This window comes from Elephantulus edwardii, unplaced genomic scaffold (genome assembly GCF_000299155.1).
Source record: "Elephantulus edwardii isolate Elephantulus edwardi_28Jun2011 unplaced genomic scaffold, EleEdw1.0 scaffold00055, whole genome shotgun sequence".
NCBI classification, from domain to species: domain Eukaryota; kingdom Metazoa; phylum Chordata; class Mammalia; order Macroscelidea; family Macroscelididae; genus Elephantulus; species Elephantulus edwardii.
The window spans coordinates 3,912,790-3,927,585 of NW_006399805.1; the positions used below are offsets into that span (position 1 = coordinate 3,912,790).

At 42.9% G+C, this 14,796-nt stretch overlaps 1 protein-coding gene across 1 annotated transcript in view; it reads left to right on the forward strand.

The window, feature by feature from the left end:
* Nucleotides 1–14,796, forward strand: part of EXOC4 (exocyst complex component 4) — an 877,780-nt gene that overhangs the window by 44,935 nt on the left and 818,049 nt on the right. The gene's annotated exons all lie outside the window — the stretch shown is intronic.

A 14,796-nucleotide genomic window follows, 5' to 3' on the forward strand; every position in this document is an offset into this window, starting at 1 on the left:
ATGCTGTAGCCCCTCACCGTGTTCCCCCTGCATCCTGTAATGCTGTAGCCCCTCACCGTGTTCCCCCTGCATCCTGTAATGCTGTAGCCCCTCACTGTGTTCCCCCTGCATCCTGTAATGCTGTAGCCCCTCACCGTGTTCCCGCTGCATCCTGTAATGCTGTAGCCCCTCACTGTGTTCCACCTGCATCCTGTAATGCTGTAGCTTGTGACACACAGCCCTCTCAGCTGAGGCCTGCCTGGTCCTGTCCTACCTGGGCCCAGGGTTTGGCCTGAGAGGTGGTTGAGCCTGGCTCTTGGGCTTCGCCTGCCTTAGGCACAGGGCCGGGAAGTGCAGTGCTAAGAGACCAGTACCAGACTTGTGCCACGATGGGAATGACAGGTGTTGGCATCTGAGGGAGGTGGCTACTGACTCTCATTTTGAAAATGACATTTGCATGAGCAAGATGTTTTGGAGCTTATAAAGTGGGTGTTCCACATATTCTCTTAGGGTTTTCTTGGTGTTAGGCCTGCCCCCTGCCTTTAAATTGGTAAGATGAGAAAAAGACTTACTTTGTGAAAAATAACCAGAAGTTACTTAGTTAGAAGTTGTTGTTGTTAAGTGCCGTTGAGTCGTAGGCAACTCGTAGCTACCAGTGAACAAAAGACCTGCGTGACTTTCATCCTTTCTCCAGGTTCATAGGGTTTCTGGAGGTAAGTTATTTCGGAAGTGGATGCTACTTCCAAGCTTATTTTAATTGGGGAGCTCCACCAAACCCTGTCCACCATGGGTGACCATTATCGCATTCGACACATCAGTGTCCCAGTGACCACGAGTTACCTCTGTACAGCAAGTGAACACACTAAGCTATAGGACCTAGAAAAGTGTTTGACCAAAATAGCTCAACCTATAGCTCCATTTGTTAGTATACTTGGTACATTTTTGAATGACAAATGACAATTTAGGAAGGTTGCAAGCAGTGATGCATGTGGCTGTGTTTCCAGATCAAGTAAGCTAGAATTTCAGATGTTCCTCCCTTATCATCCGTATTTTCCTTGGGTCGGTGGCCCTTGGAAAATCCCTGGGTGATGCAAATCATTTACCCCTCATTACTAACTCCAAAGCTGGAAGTTCAAACCCACCCGGTGGCATAAAAAAAAAGGCATAGCAACACACTTGTGTAAAGTTTACAGTCAGGGAAATCCTATGGAGCAGTTTTACCTGTAATACTTGGGGTCTCCGTGATTCAAGATCATTTGGTTTCACAGCCAAGAGCTGTTGTAGTTCTTGAAGAAGGGTGCTCTGTCTGTCTGCATCCGCCATGCCATTTCCATGTCTCTCATGGTTGGCCCGGGACTACGGAACCTTCAGCAGCCCCTGGCATGGTTGGCCCGGGACTACGGAACCTTCAGCAGCCCCTGGAGTAAAAGCCTCATACTTTGCATTGTTTTTTTCCCCATCCCCTTCTTAATGGATTGGGTGCAGCACTGAAATAAGCACTGAGGGGAAACAGGTCAAAGGATCTAAGTTGTTTTCACTCATTCCCACTTTTTAGGAGCATCATGATAAAAGTCCCTCATCAACACTTTTTTTTTTTTTTTAATTTTTTTCCTCATCAACACTTTTAATGGTAACTTTGTAATCAAGGGGTGAGAACGTCATCATTCCTATCATGTAGTAAAACCTCGTCATGTGATTGGAATGTGGTTTTCAGTGGTGTTGTTTGAGATGCCATGGTGGTGGTTGTTAGGTACCATCGATTTAAGTGCAACTCACAGAGATCCTCTGAACAGCAGCTCTGAACCCCGCCCTTTCCTGTGTCAGCCTCTCAATCTCTGACACACTTGAATCTATTGCTGCAGATACTGTGTCAGTCTGTCTTGGCCAGGGACTTCCTCTCTTTTGGCGTTCTTCCACCTTCACAAGCATGATAGAGAGGTGCCGTGGGATTGACTGCAATCCATAGTGACCCTTTGAACAACAGGTCTGAACTTGACCCTGCCCTGCATACTGCTCAAGTCCATTGTTAGAGTCTCTGTGTCAGACCGTCTTGTTGAGGCCTTCCTCTCTCGTATTCCTCTACCTATCCTTCCATGATGCCTTTTTCCAAACTGATCCCCCCTCAGCAAGCCCAAAGTATCTGAGGTGGACTTCACCATCCTGGCCTCTAGGGAGCACCCTGGTCATACTTCTGCCAGGACAGACTTGGTTGTTTGGCAGTCCGTGGTGTATTTCAGTTCTCTCTAACACGGCAGTTCAAGGGCATTGACTTTTTTTTTAGTCTTTCTTATTCACTGATCAACTTTCAGATGCTTAGGAAGTAATTGAAAATTCCATGGCTTAGATCGGGTGCACCTTGGTTTTTAAACTGACATCCCTGCTCTTTACCACTTTAAAGTGGTCCTTGACAGCAGGTTTCCCCAGGCCAGGCGTCTTTTGATTGCTTGGCTGCTGCTGCCTTGAGTGTTGATTGTGGCTCCAGGTTAAATGAAATAATTGACAACTTCAGGCTTCACCTGTCATGATGCAGGCTATTGGCCCGGTGGTGGGGATTTCCCTCCCCCTCTTAATTTTGAGATAGAATCCATAATGAAGGCTGTAATCTGATCTACATCTGTAAGGACTTCGAGTCTTTTTTACTTTTTGCAGGAAAGGTCGTGCCATCTGCATAACCGAGATTGTTGATTAGACTTCCTCCTGTCCTGATGCCACATTCATCTTCATATAATGCAGCTTCTTGAATTATTTCTTCAGCATTCAGATTTAATAGGTTTGGAGAAAAGATTCAGCTCTGACATACATCTTTTCTGATTTTTAACCATTTAGTACTTTGTTTTGTTCAGACAACTGCTTTTTGGTCTAGGTCTAGGTTCCACGTAAACACAAATAAGTGTTCTGGGGTTCCCATTCTTCTCAATGTTATTCATAATTTATTAGGATCCACAAGTCAAATGCCTTTGTATAGGCAAAAAAATAAAAATAGAAATAGACATCTTTCCGGTAGCCTCTGCTCACCGCCAAGATCCATGTGGTATCAGCAATGATAACTCATTGCGTGGCCTCCGAGGAGTCCAGCTTGAATTTCTGGAAATTTCTTGTTGATGTATGATTCCAAAATAATAAGCCATTTCAAAATAATCTCCAGCCAGATTTTACTTGCATGTCATATCAATGATATTTTTGTGATAATGTTTAGATTGCCTTGTTTGAGAAGGAGAACAAATGTAGATCTCTTCAGTCCGCTCGCCAGGAAGCTGTGTGCGCCCAGACTTGTGTCTGTTTCCTGAAACAGTACAGTTGTTATTCACTGACTGCTGGGGCTTTACTTTTGCCGATAACTTCAGAAAAGCTTGGACTTCTTCCTTCATGACTGTTGAATTTTGATCATGTGTGGCATTCTGAAATGGTTGAGTGTTTATCAGTTCTTTTTAGTACAGTGACTGTGTATTTCTTCCACCTTTTTTTTTTTTATACTTTCTTATATCATTTAAGATTTTGCCCATGGACTCTTTCAGTGTTTCAACTCCAGGCTTGAATTTGTTCTTCTATTCTTTCATCTTGAGAAACACCAAGCATGTTCTTGCCTTTTGGTTTTATAAGTTCAGTTCTTTAAGAGAGTAGGACAGGAGATACCAAAGGGTAGCTAGAGAAGACAAAGCACAATATTATAACAAGGTGGGAAAGAGCTGGAGATGGGAAACCAAGTAGAGGTTTGGAATTTCTCTAATAGAAAGAGCTGAAGTTTTCCCTGGTGGTGTTTAATAATGATTTGTTCTTGGCAGTGGGAAAAGAATAGGTTATTGTCATCTTGTTCTGTGTGACATCACCACTTTATCTTGCTTATAAGGTATCCTATCAGAAGAAAGTCAGTCACCTATCAGCCATAGTATTGGTTTTTTCAGTAGAAATGCTTATATGCGCTAAGTTAAATTTAAAAATTTAGCAATCCGAATAGTTAGAAATGTTTGTGTTGCACGTATACAGGCGTTTGAATCATGATTTTTTTTTAAAGTAGACCTGCTTATAAGTTTCACATATTAAAATATTCGGCGAGCTCTGGTGGCCTAGTGGCAGGAAACTGCACTGCAATCCCAGAGGTGCGCGGTTCAAATCCACCAGATGCTCTGCTGAAGAAGGAGGAATAATCACCTCCTGTACCAGTCAGATCCAATTTGACAGTACACACATTAAAAAAAAAAGACATATTAAAATATTCATCTTTAGAGTTCACGTCTGCATCATTTATCTTAGGGATTCCGATGTTTGTTTTGTGGTCCTTACTATTTAAGTTGCGGATGACACGGGTAGGACAGGGTTCAGAGCCATTGTCCATAGGGTAACTGCAGCTCATACTCAATGATGTCCAGCAACAAAATTGTGTAAGTCCTGGGTGCTTAACCCCCTTACTGCCGTCCAGCTGATGCCACCTCACAGCAGGGCTTTTCACGTTGCATAAGGAAACTCACATCTTTCTCCTGTGGTTTTGGTTCCCTGTGAACTCTTGAAAGGGCTGTGTGAGGCAGTGGGATTTTAGGTTTGGAGAAACACTGGTGCATCGAGGAAGCACCTCTTGCCTATTCTGTTCCAATTTGTTCCCCTCTCAGAAGTCAGAGGCAAGGTGACAGTTACTAGGATTTAAGAAGAGACACATGGCAAGGAGTTTATGGAGCATTATGAAAACTGAGCACAGTTCTTTGTATAGTATGTTGTTGTTGTGTGCTGTCAAGTCAGAACCAACTGAAGTTGTCAGTTATTTCTCTTAACCTGACCAGCTGACTCCCCAGGGGTTTTGAGTGGCAGTGAATTGCACAGGAGGGAGGAGGTGCCTTTGGGATTGCAGTGCACTAGGCCACCAGAGCTCCCTGGTTTAAGAATTTCTCCCCCTCCTTTTAAATACTTGAGGTTGTTGCCTGATGGTGTAACAGACTCAGGAAATGAACCATTTTGGGTTTATGTGTTGAGACAGTGACTCATAGCCTGAATTGTAATTGACTTGACAAGAGGTTATTTGGTAATGGCAGGGAAAAGTGGGATATCAGCAGGGTTTTCCTGGTTTCCTCAGTGAGGAATAGGCCTTGCTGATGACTCAATCTTCACCCCTCTGTTTTAAACTCTATTTTCAGCAGCTGTGAAGTGAAGCATTGTCTGCTTTTGGGAATCCTACAAGAGAGGTGAAAGTAAAATATTCCTACCAAAATGAACATATGTTGTGATATAAAGTGCAAATACAATTCATGTTTATGGAACTCTTGGTTCTGCCATGCTAGTCTAATAAAGGCTAGGCGAGTTCTTCAACATTTTGAGTCTCACTTCTTCAGACCTGGTTATTATAACACTCAGTTGATATTATAGATGTGAAAGCTTATTTCACATTGCAAAGAGTTATTGTTGTTGTTATGTGCCATCGAGTTGCTTGTGACTCATAGTGACCCTATGTACAAGAGCCCTAAACACCATTCTATCCTGTGCCAACCTCGCCATCTCAAATGCACTTATTCCCACCACTCCATTCACAGAATCGATCCATCTCATCAAGGGTCTTCCTCTCCTCCACTCTCCCAAACATGATGTCCCTCTCCAAGGACCAATCCCTCCTTTGCAACATGCCCAAAGTATGTCAGACAAAGCTTCAGAATCCTTGACTCCGAGGAGCACTCTGGCCTCACCCTCTCCAGGTCAAACCTGTTTGTTCTCCTAGCAGTCCGTGGTATATTCGACACTCTTCTCCGGCACCACAGCTCAAAGGCATCAATTCTCTTTCTGTCATCCCTATTTACTGTGCAACTCTCCGATGCATAGCACGTAATTGTAAAGACTGTAGCCTGGCTCAGGCGCACCTTAGTCTCCAGCCTGATGTCGTTGCTCTTCAATACTCTTGAGAGGTCCCTTACAGCTGACTTGCCCAGTGCAATTCATCTCCTGATTTCCTGGCTGCTGTTACCAAGAGTGTTGAATGTGGAACCAAGTAAACTAAAATTGTTAACTATCTCAATCTCTTCACCATCCATGCTGATGCTGCCAGTTGGCCCAGTGGTGAGAATCTTTGTTTTCTTGATGTTGAATTTCAGTCCATAATGAAGACTGCCGTCCTTGATCTTCTGCAGCACGTGCTTCAGGTCCTCCTCATTTTCAGCAAGCAGGGTTGTGTCACCACACAATGCAAAGAGTATACCATTTATTTTTGTATTTATTTAATGCCATAATTTTGCAGGTCAGTAAAGTTACTTGTGCGAATACATGTCGATGCAGGTTGATTTGGGTCAGCTTTAAGAATCTCTGTATTCTCTTCTCTCAGGCGTCAATAGTCCAAAGATAAGTAATTAAAAAATACTAGGTTTTGGTGGTCAAATGCATGCTTTTCTGTCTCTCTCTCTCTTTTTTTTTTAGATTTTAATGAAAGTTTATAAAGAGCTTGGGTTTCCAGTCGTTGATTGTTGCACACTTTCCTCTCTGCTCCCCCTCTACCCAGATCACTTTTTTCTTTGAGAATAAAGTTCTTTCATTATTATACAGTCCCTAACCCCTACCTGCTTTTCTCTTATATGCCATTTCCCCCCATTATATTTCTTTGTTATTGTGCTTTATATTTGAAAAAAAAATTGAGTTAGGAGTATTTCAAATATGCTTCAAAGTACAAAATATAACACAGCAGCTATGAATCCAAGGTAAAAATACTAATATTTTACAAGCTACCACATTATTGGAGTCACACTTACTTTGATCCGTTCACCTTTTCTCCCGATGGTGGTTTCTCCTCTGTAGTGGGTGTGAAGCAGTCTCATGTGCATTTCTGTGTTTATTTATCAAAGTAAAACGGGCAGCGTTTGCAGTGTTGAATATGTAAATAGTCATTCCTTGAGTGTGTCAGCCTTCAACATGCCCTTCCTCCCCCTTCACTCAGTATTAATGTTTTGAGATGTGTTTTTCTTGATGCAGGTTTTGTTTTGAGGTGCCTGTGGGTAGGTTGGCTGCTGGCTTGTAGTGATGTCATATTGCAGCAGAATGGACGCTCCCTGGCCCTGCCACGTTCTCACAACCTGTTGAACCCATTGCTGTGGTCACTGTGGTAGTCTGCCTCATCGAGGGTCTTCTTTTTCCCTGATCCGCTGTTTTATCACGTATGATATCACTGCCGTGGATTGAATTATTTCCCCCAAATGTGTGCCGATAATGATGTAATGTGGAAGTTATACTGATGATCTCCCATCATCTGATGTGCCCTTTATAGGAGGCTGAAGAGTGAGACTCAACACCCTCAATTTTCCCTTGACCTATGCAAGGGGAGTTTCCCAGGGGTGTGGTCCAAGACACCTTGTATCCAATAAGAGATGAAATAAATGCCTATTCATACCTTTTGCTTATTTTTCTGTTGCGTTTCATTTCTTTTCTAATGCATTAAAGTTTCTCATTATTTTTCCTTTATGATAGTGATTTTAATTTAAGAAATCTTTTCTTATCGCAGTGTCATCAAGAGTATCTCCTACAGTCTACTTGTTAAACCTTCTTGCATCGGTTTTTATAGATGGTATGAATTTGGGGTGTAATTTTATCTTGCTTGCACAGAAGTTGTTGTTATATACCATTGAGTCAAAACTGACCCTTAGCTGATCCTCACAGCTCCAATTGTGAGCCTTTGGGTTTGCAGCACAACTCGTTACCACTAAGCTCCCGGGACAGTGCCTTGATTATAAGTAGCTAGTTGATTTAAACAGTTTGGTGGATCATTTTCCTACGGTTTATAACACCATCTCGATCACATATTGAGCTGCAATCCCAAAAGTACATGGTTTGAATCCACCGGTTGTTCCTCGGGAGAAGGGTGGACAATCTCCTTGTGTGCAATTTGCTATCTTTGAAAACCTGCTGGAGAATCAGCTCTGTGTTGGTTCCATCTTGACAGTACACAACAACAACAACAACATGTACATTTTTATGCTTTTAATCTTGTTCCTTTGTTCTCATCTATCCCTTACAAAAACCATACTGTTTTAGTTACTGAGGCTTTATAATATATTTTATAATTAGTCAAGTTATTATCTTACTTTGTTCAAAATTGTCTATGGGATTCTTGATCCTTTACTTTTATATATACGAATTTTAGAATCAGTTTATTGTGTTCTAGAAAAAAGTATGATGGAGTTTTAATCAGAATTTTAATGAATTGAAGAGAATTTCATCTTTGTGATATTGACTCTTTAGTGAACAGGGTTGTGCCTCGTTCACTGAAGTGTTTATTTATGCCCTTTCATTCTCTTCAGTTATGTGTTCCTTAGAGTTCTTAACACTTATTATATTTATTTCTCTATATCCTATACTTTTTGTTGCGTTTTATTTTAAAGTAGGAGCTCTTTATTAATGCCAGTTTGTAATTATTTGTTGTTGGCGTAATTATTTGTTTTTGGCTTGACTGTGTATTTCTGTGAAAATTTTCTCAGCCGTCTGCCTGGATTTGTCTCACATGTCCTGAACTCTGCATGCTCCAAGTGTTTCCATTATTGTTTCCATGTTTCTATAAACTGCATATATTTCCTGCTTTCCCCTGGTAGGTCAGTGAATGCAGGGCTGGTCTGTTTCCTGGTCTTGTCCATCCTATACCTACTAACATGCTGTCGGCCACCATGGAGTCGGCTCCAGCTGCAGCCAACTCAGGTGCCCCACGCGTGAGGCATACCGTTGTGACTCCTGTGGTTTTCAGTGGCCGACTTTCAGAAGTTGATTGTGAGAGGGTTTTTATCCCTAGTCTGTTTGTCTAGTACCTTTAGTGGGTGAACTTGGTTAACTGCTGACTGAAAGGCTATAGGTTTGAGTCCACCCAAAGGCACTTTAAAGAAAAGGCTTGAGAACTACTTCCAAAAAATCCAGCTGGTTGATTCTTATCCCTAAGGGTCACCATTGATTGGAGCCAACTTGAAGGTAACTTGTACTTAGCAATGTTGTTGTTGAGTACCAGCAAGTTGGAACCGATCCATAGCTGAACCTGCAGTGGGGTTTTTGGAAGCAGTAAATCACACAGGAGGAGTCTGCCCATCCTTCTCCAATAGAGCAGCTGGTGTGTTTGAACTGCTTGCCCTGGGAGTTGTAGCACAGTTTCTTACCAAGACCACCAGAGCTCCCTTGTACTTAGCATGTTGTTGTTTAAGTGCCATTGAGTCAAGTATGACTCTTGACGACCCTGTGAACAGCAGATCTGATTCCTGTCCTGTCCTGTGCCATCTTCATCCTCTCTGGCACGCTTGTACGTATTGCTGAAGTCACGTTGTCATTCCATTTCGTTGGGGGTCTTCCTCTCCTTTTCAGACCCTTCATCTTTTTAAGCGTGATGCCCCTTCCCAAGAATAGCTTCCTTGCCTAGCTACAAGTCCAAAGTAAGAGACAAAGCGTCTCCATCTTCGTCTCCAGGGAGTACACCTGTTGCACTTTCTCCAGGACATACCTTTTTGTTCTCTTGGCAGTCTGCGGGATATTCAGTACTCTTCTCCAGCACCACAACTCAAAGACATCAGTTTTTCATGTGTCTTCCTCATTAAGTGTCCAGCTTTCTAATGCATAGCAGGTGATTGGGAAGACCGTGGCCTGAATCAGGTGCACCTCAGTCTTCAAACTGACGTCCTTGCTCCTCAGCATTTTTGAGAGGTCACTGACAGTGGACTTACCCAGTGTGTTATGGCTCCTTATTTCCTGACTGCTGATACTGCGGGCGTTGATTTTGAATCCAAGCAAGGTGAAATCATTGACAACTTCAGTTTGTCCTCCATCTGGCATGATGTTGATGCTTGGTCCTGTGGTGAGGTCCTTTGTTTTCCCTGATGCTGGGATGTAATCTGTACTGAAGGCTGTAGACTTGGATCTTCTGTAGCAAATTTCATATCTTTCTCACTTTCAATAAGCAACATTGTGTTATCTGCATATTGGAGGTTCTTGACCCTTTCTGCAATCCCAATGCCACATTATTCGTGGGCCAGCTTCTTGAATATTCGCTCAGCATACAGATTGAGTAAGTGTGGAAAAAGCATACCCTAACACATACTGTTTGATTTTAAACTAGGCAGTGTTTCTTTGTTCTGTTCAGACAACAGCTTTTTGATGTGGGTATTGATTACTGTTCTGGGCCTTCCATTGTTTGCAACGTTAGCCATAATTTGTCATCATCTACATGGTCAAATGCCTTTGATTGGTCAATAAAATACAAATAGACATTCTTTTGATATTCTCTGCTTTCAGCCAGGATGCATCTGACATCAGCAATGATGACATCATGGCCTTTTGTAAACCCAGCTTGAATGTCTGGCAGTTCCCTGTCATAGTGTCGCCTACATAGTGAGAGTTCACAAAGTATTAGTCACTTGGTGCCTCCGAGAAAGACTTTCATACATAAAATAGAAAAAAAAGCATTTCCCTCGAAGTGTGTTGGTCCTTTTCCTTTTCTTGATGTTTAGGGAAAGGTTCTTTAATTCTCATCTTCCTTTTTTTTTTTTTTTGATACTTAAATGAACAAGAGTCATGCTAATGATTATATTTAGTACATAGAACTGTGGTAATACTATTGACAAGAAAGCTCACTGTGTATTGGTGACATTGCAGATATGTGACGTTTGTTAGTTCTTTACAGAAACTTTGAGAGGACAGATTTCTGCTGTGGTCCCCGTGGTATGGATGGCACAGCTTCTTGGCACAGCTTGGAGGGTGGTTGGCTTATCTCATACACAAGGTAGCTTCTTTCATGGAGAAACGATTCCAGGTGCACTTTAAAGGTTGGAAATATTCTTCATCTTGGTGCTTTGTGTCTAAGAGTGAACAGGAAGGTCTGTAATTGCTCTTTCATGGGACTTCATATGAAAAAATACTCACATCTCCCTTCCCCATGGTTATGTGCTATTAGAAGTAAAATCGACGGAAGGCATCTACAGGGTCTGAAAGAAAATCTGCTACAAAATGTCAGAGGAAAGTAAGGCTAAAACAATCCCACCTTTCAAAGCCCTGTGGCTGGCTTGGATTTTTTTTATCAGAAGATTCTGAATGCCCATTTGCAGGCAGGTGCAGCTGCCCAGTAAATTTAATCTGCGCTCAGTAGAGGTTAATAAACCCAGAGTAAATAAATCAGTGTCCACCGTGGCTCGCCAGCCTCTGCGCTCACTCTCCGCCTCACCATCCAAATGCCCCGCCAGCTCTGCACTTGGCATCGAGACGGGATAGTTATTTATTTCTTGATATGATAACCTGAGCATTGCATAGAATAATTAAATTGTCATGACAGGCGGTGTCTGCAAATAGGCCTGGCCTTTTGTTTCCTTCTTCAAGGTAAACAGCTGCTGTTGGCTTCTGAGCAGCGCCCGGTGATCCAACAAGAAGCCTGTGTCCGTCACATTGAAATCAGAGACTTGATTAATACCGCGGCCTGTAGCTTGGTGATACATACCGGCGACGCCAGACCTTTGCAGTTATTGTGCCGCGCCGATGCAACCAAGCTGGTTAATGACATCGTTTCTGGTGGCCGCCTCGCATTTCTGCAGTCTGTCCTTTGTATTTGGCTCACATTAATTGAAATAATTTTGCCAGTGAAGCGTGTTTCAAACCTCTAATTAAAATTTCAATTGAAATTTTAATTCCCTTATTGTCTTGGAAAGACGGCTGAAGATGCCATGTTACAGGTTTCATTATCACTCACAGCACTCCAGCTGCTGGTTCTAGTGTACAATGACTGATTAATTCTGGGAAGGATTATTACTGTAAGAACAGCAGCTCCTTCCTGGGACCGAGCTAGTCAGGACGCGCTTTGGTCACCTAGGGAGTCTCAGGTTATGGAAAGGTCTGTTCCCAGGTCTGCCTTTAAGTGGACTTTGTAGGGAAGGGGAACAGGTGCACGTGGATTTCATTTGGCTTGTTGTGCAAGGAAAGGCTTGGAGGCTGTTCAGGGATTTGAAAGCTGTGCCTGTGATCTTGCTAAGTGGAGGTGATTTGCTGGGAGTATGGGTTGGTTCAGGCAAGACTTCCAGGGGGCTCTTTCCTCTCCCTGCTGAGAATTTGCATTTATACCCCAGATATACTGAATCTGAATCTACATTTTCATGAGAATATACATAAGAATCACCCGGGGATCTTGTTAAAATGTAGATTATGATCCCTTATTGCTGGGGTAGAGATGCAAATTCTTGGCCTGAGGTCACACCAGAACAAACCAGTTCAAAGCCCTCGGTTTAATCTTTCAGAATAAGGGCAAATTTACATAACATTAAAGGGCAAGTACAAGTTATTCATTAAAGTGGACATTAGTAATCTAGGGACTTATAATAGTTCATGCTTTTATGAGGGTTTTTTAAAAAGGGAGATTTGTGTGGAAGTCTGCATTACACTACAAGTACACAAAACTACCATTGCCTGTCAGTCCACAGGAGTCAGTCAGTCCACAGGGGTCAGTCAGTCCACAGGAGTCAGTCAGTCCACAGGGGTCAGTCAGTCCACAGGGGTCAGTCAGTCCACAGGGGTCAGTCAGTCCATAGGGGTCAGTCAGTCCGTAGGAGTCAGTACATAAGGGCATTCATTCGGTGGCAGTTGGGCTGGTGTGGGTAGCTTTGAACATGAGGGGTAGGGTTCAGGTCTATTGTTCATAGGGCCGATGTGGGTCATCCTCGACTTGAAGACACCTAACAACAGCAAGAACAACAACAGCTGCCAGTCACAATCTTGTGAACTCTCTTGTTCGTCTTCTTTAGGTAGAGATTTTGAAGGTCTCTTAATCATTTTGCCTTTCCTCCCCCAGTTGCCATTATTAAGAAGCATCTGTAGCTCTGTAGTGAGATGAGGGCTTGTCAGATTATTCTAATAATAACGTATTTACATAGCTGCCTTCCTTCTCCCTAGAGTACTTTGCTGAGAGAATGGTCTGGTGGAATTATTTCACTTTCTCTGAAAATGTGACTCCATCGGAAATAGTTTAATTATATACTTTTCTAAGCTCCTATAATAATGATGTTTGTAATATATCTATCTAGTTTGCGTTTGTTGAGAAACATCCACGCTGGTGAGTGTGATCCGTGAGTCTTTGTCTAGGTCGGTTGGACCTGAGGTTGAACTTCAGTTTACACTCTTTCTAGAGGCATGATTTGGGGGACTAATGGTTTCTCTTGTTTCTGTGGGAAGTTGGAGTTACCCCAAGGGTTGTTGGTACGTTTGAGATTTTAAAGCAGGTATGTCAGGGATGCTGCCCTGACGTGCTCACCAAGTTGTGCCAAGAAAGCTGGAGAACAACCACTTGGCCAACTGACTGGAAGAGATCTATTTGTTTCCATCCCAAAGAAAAGTGACCCTACAGAGTGTGGAAACTATAGAACAATATCATTGATTTCACATGCAAGCAAGATTCTACTGAAGATTATAAAAAAAACGACTAGAACAACACATCGGCAGAGAACTGCCAGAAGTCCAGGGTGAGTTTAGAAGGAGTTGTTTTACTAGGAATATTGTAGCTGATGTTAGATGGATCTTAGTTGAAAGCAGGGAATACCAGAGGAATGTATATCTGTGTTTCATTGACTATGCAAAGACATTTGACTGTGTGGATCATAACAAACTGTGGCTGACTCTGAGAAGAATGGGAATCCCAGAACACTTGATCGTGCTAATGAGAAACCGATACTTGGACCAAGAGGCAGTCGTCAGAACAGAGCAGGGAAACACTGCATGGTACAAAATTGGGAAGGGGGTACACCAGGGATGTGTCCTGCCTCCATACCTTTTCAATCTGTATGCAGAACAGATCATCCGGGAGGCTGGGCTCTATGAGGAGAAATGTGGGGTCAAGATTGGTGTACGATCTATCAACAATCTGAGTTATGCAGATGACACAACCCTGCTTGCTGAAACTGAGGAGGACCTGAAATGCTTGCTGCAGAAGGTCATGGACTGCAGCCTCCAATATGGATTGAGGCTCAATGTCAAGAAGACAAAGATTCTCACCACTGGACCAGTTGGCAGCATCAGGATCGATGGTCAAGAGATTGAGATTGTTCACAGCTTTAGTTTGCTTGGCTCCACAGTCAACACTCTAGGCACCAGCAGCCAGGAAATTAAAAGACATATTGCAATGGGAAAGTCTGCTGTTAGAGACATCTCCAAAGTACTGAAGACCAATGGTGTCTCTCTGGAGACTGAGGTGCATCTGATACAGGCCATGGTCTTTGCTATCACTTGTTATGCATCAGAGAGTTGGACAATGACTAAGGAGGATAGAAGGAGAATTGATGCCTTTGAGCTTTGGTGCTGGAGAAGAGTATTGAGGGTACCATGGACTGCTAGGAAAACAAAGAGATTCATCCTGGAAAGGGTTAAACCGGGTGGCTCCTTGGAGGCTAGGATTCTGAGGCTCCGTCTATCATAGTTTGGACATGTTGTGAGGAGAGACCGGTCCTTGGAGAGGGACATCATGCTTGGGAGGGTGGAGGGACAGCGCAGAAGGGGAAGGCCCTCTATGAGGTGGATTGATTCAGTGACTGGGATAATTGGGATGGGAGTGTCAGAGATAGTGCGATTGGCACAGTACAGAGCAGAGTTTAGAGCTGTTGTATATAGGGTCGCTATGAATCTCAAGTGACTCAATGGCACATAACAATAACAACAACAATGTCAGTGATGGACTGTAAAGGAGTAAAGGAGTTGAAGATAGGGTCACGTTATGTTTTATGCCTGTTGTTCTTGGTGCCGTATGTGCGTGTGCCTGAAAAAAAGTCTGTTGTGGTGTTATTGTGTGCCATCAAGTCAGGACAGACCCATAGCTGACTCCCCAGTGGTTTTCAGAGGCCGTTAATAGCATGAGAGGAGCTT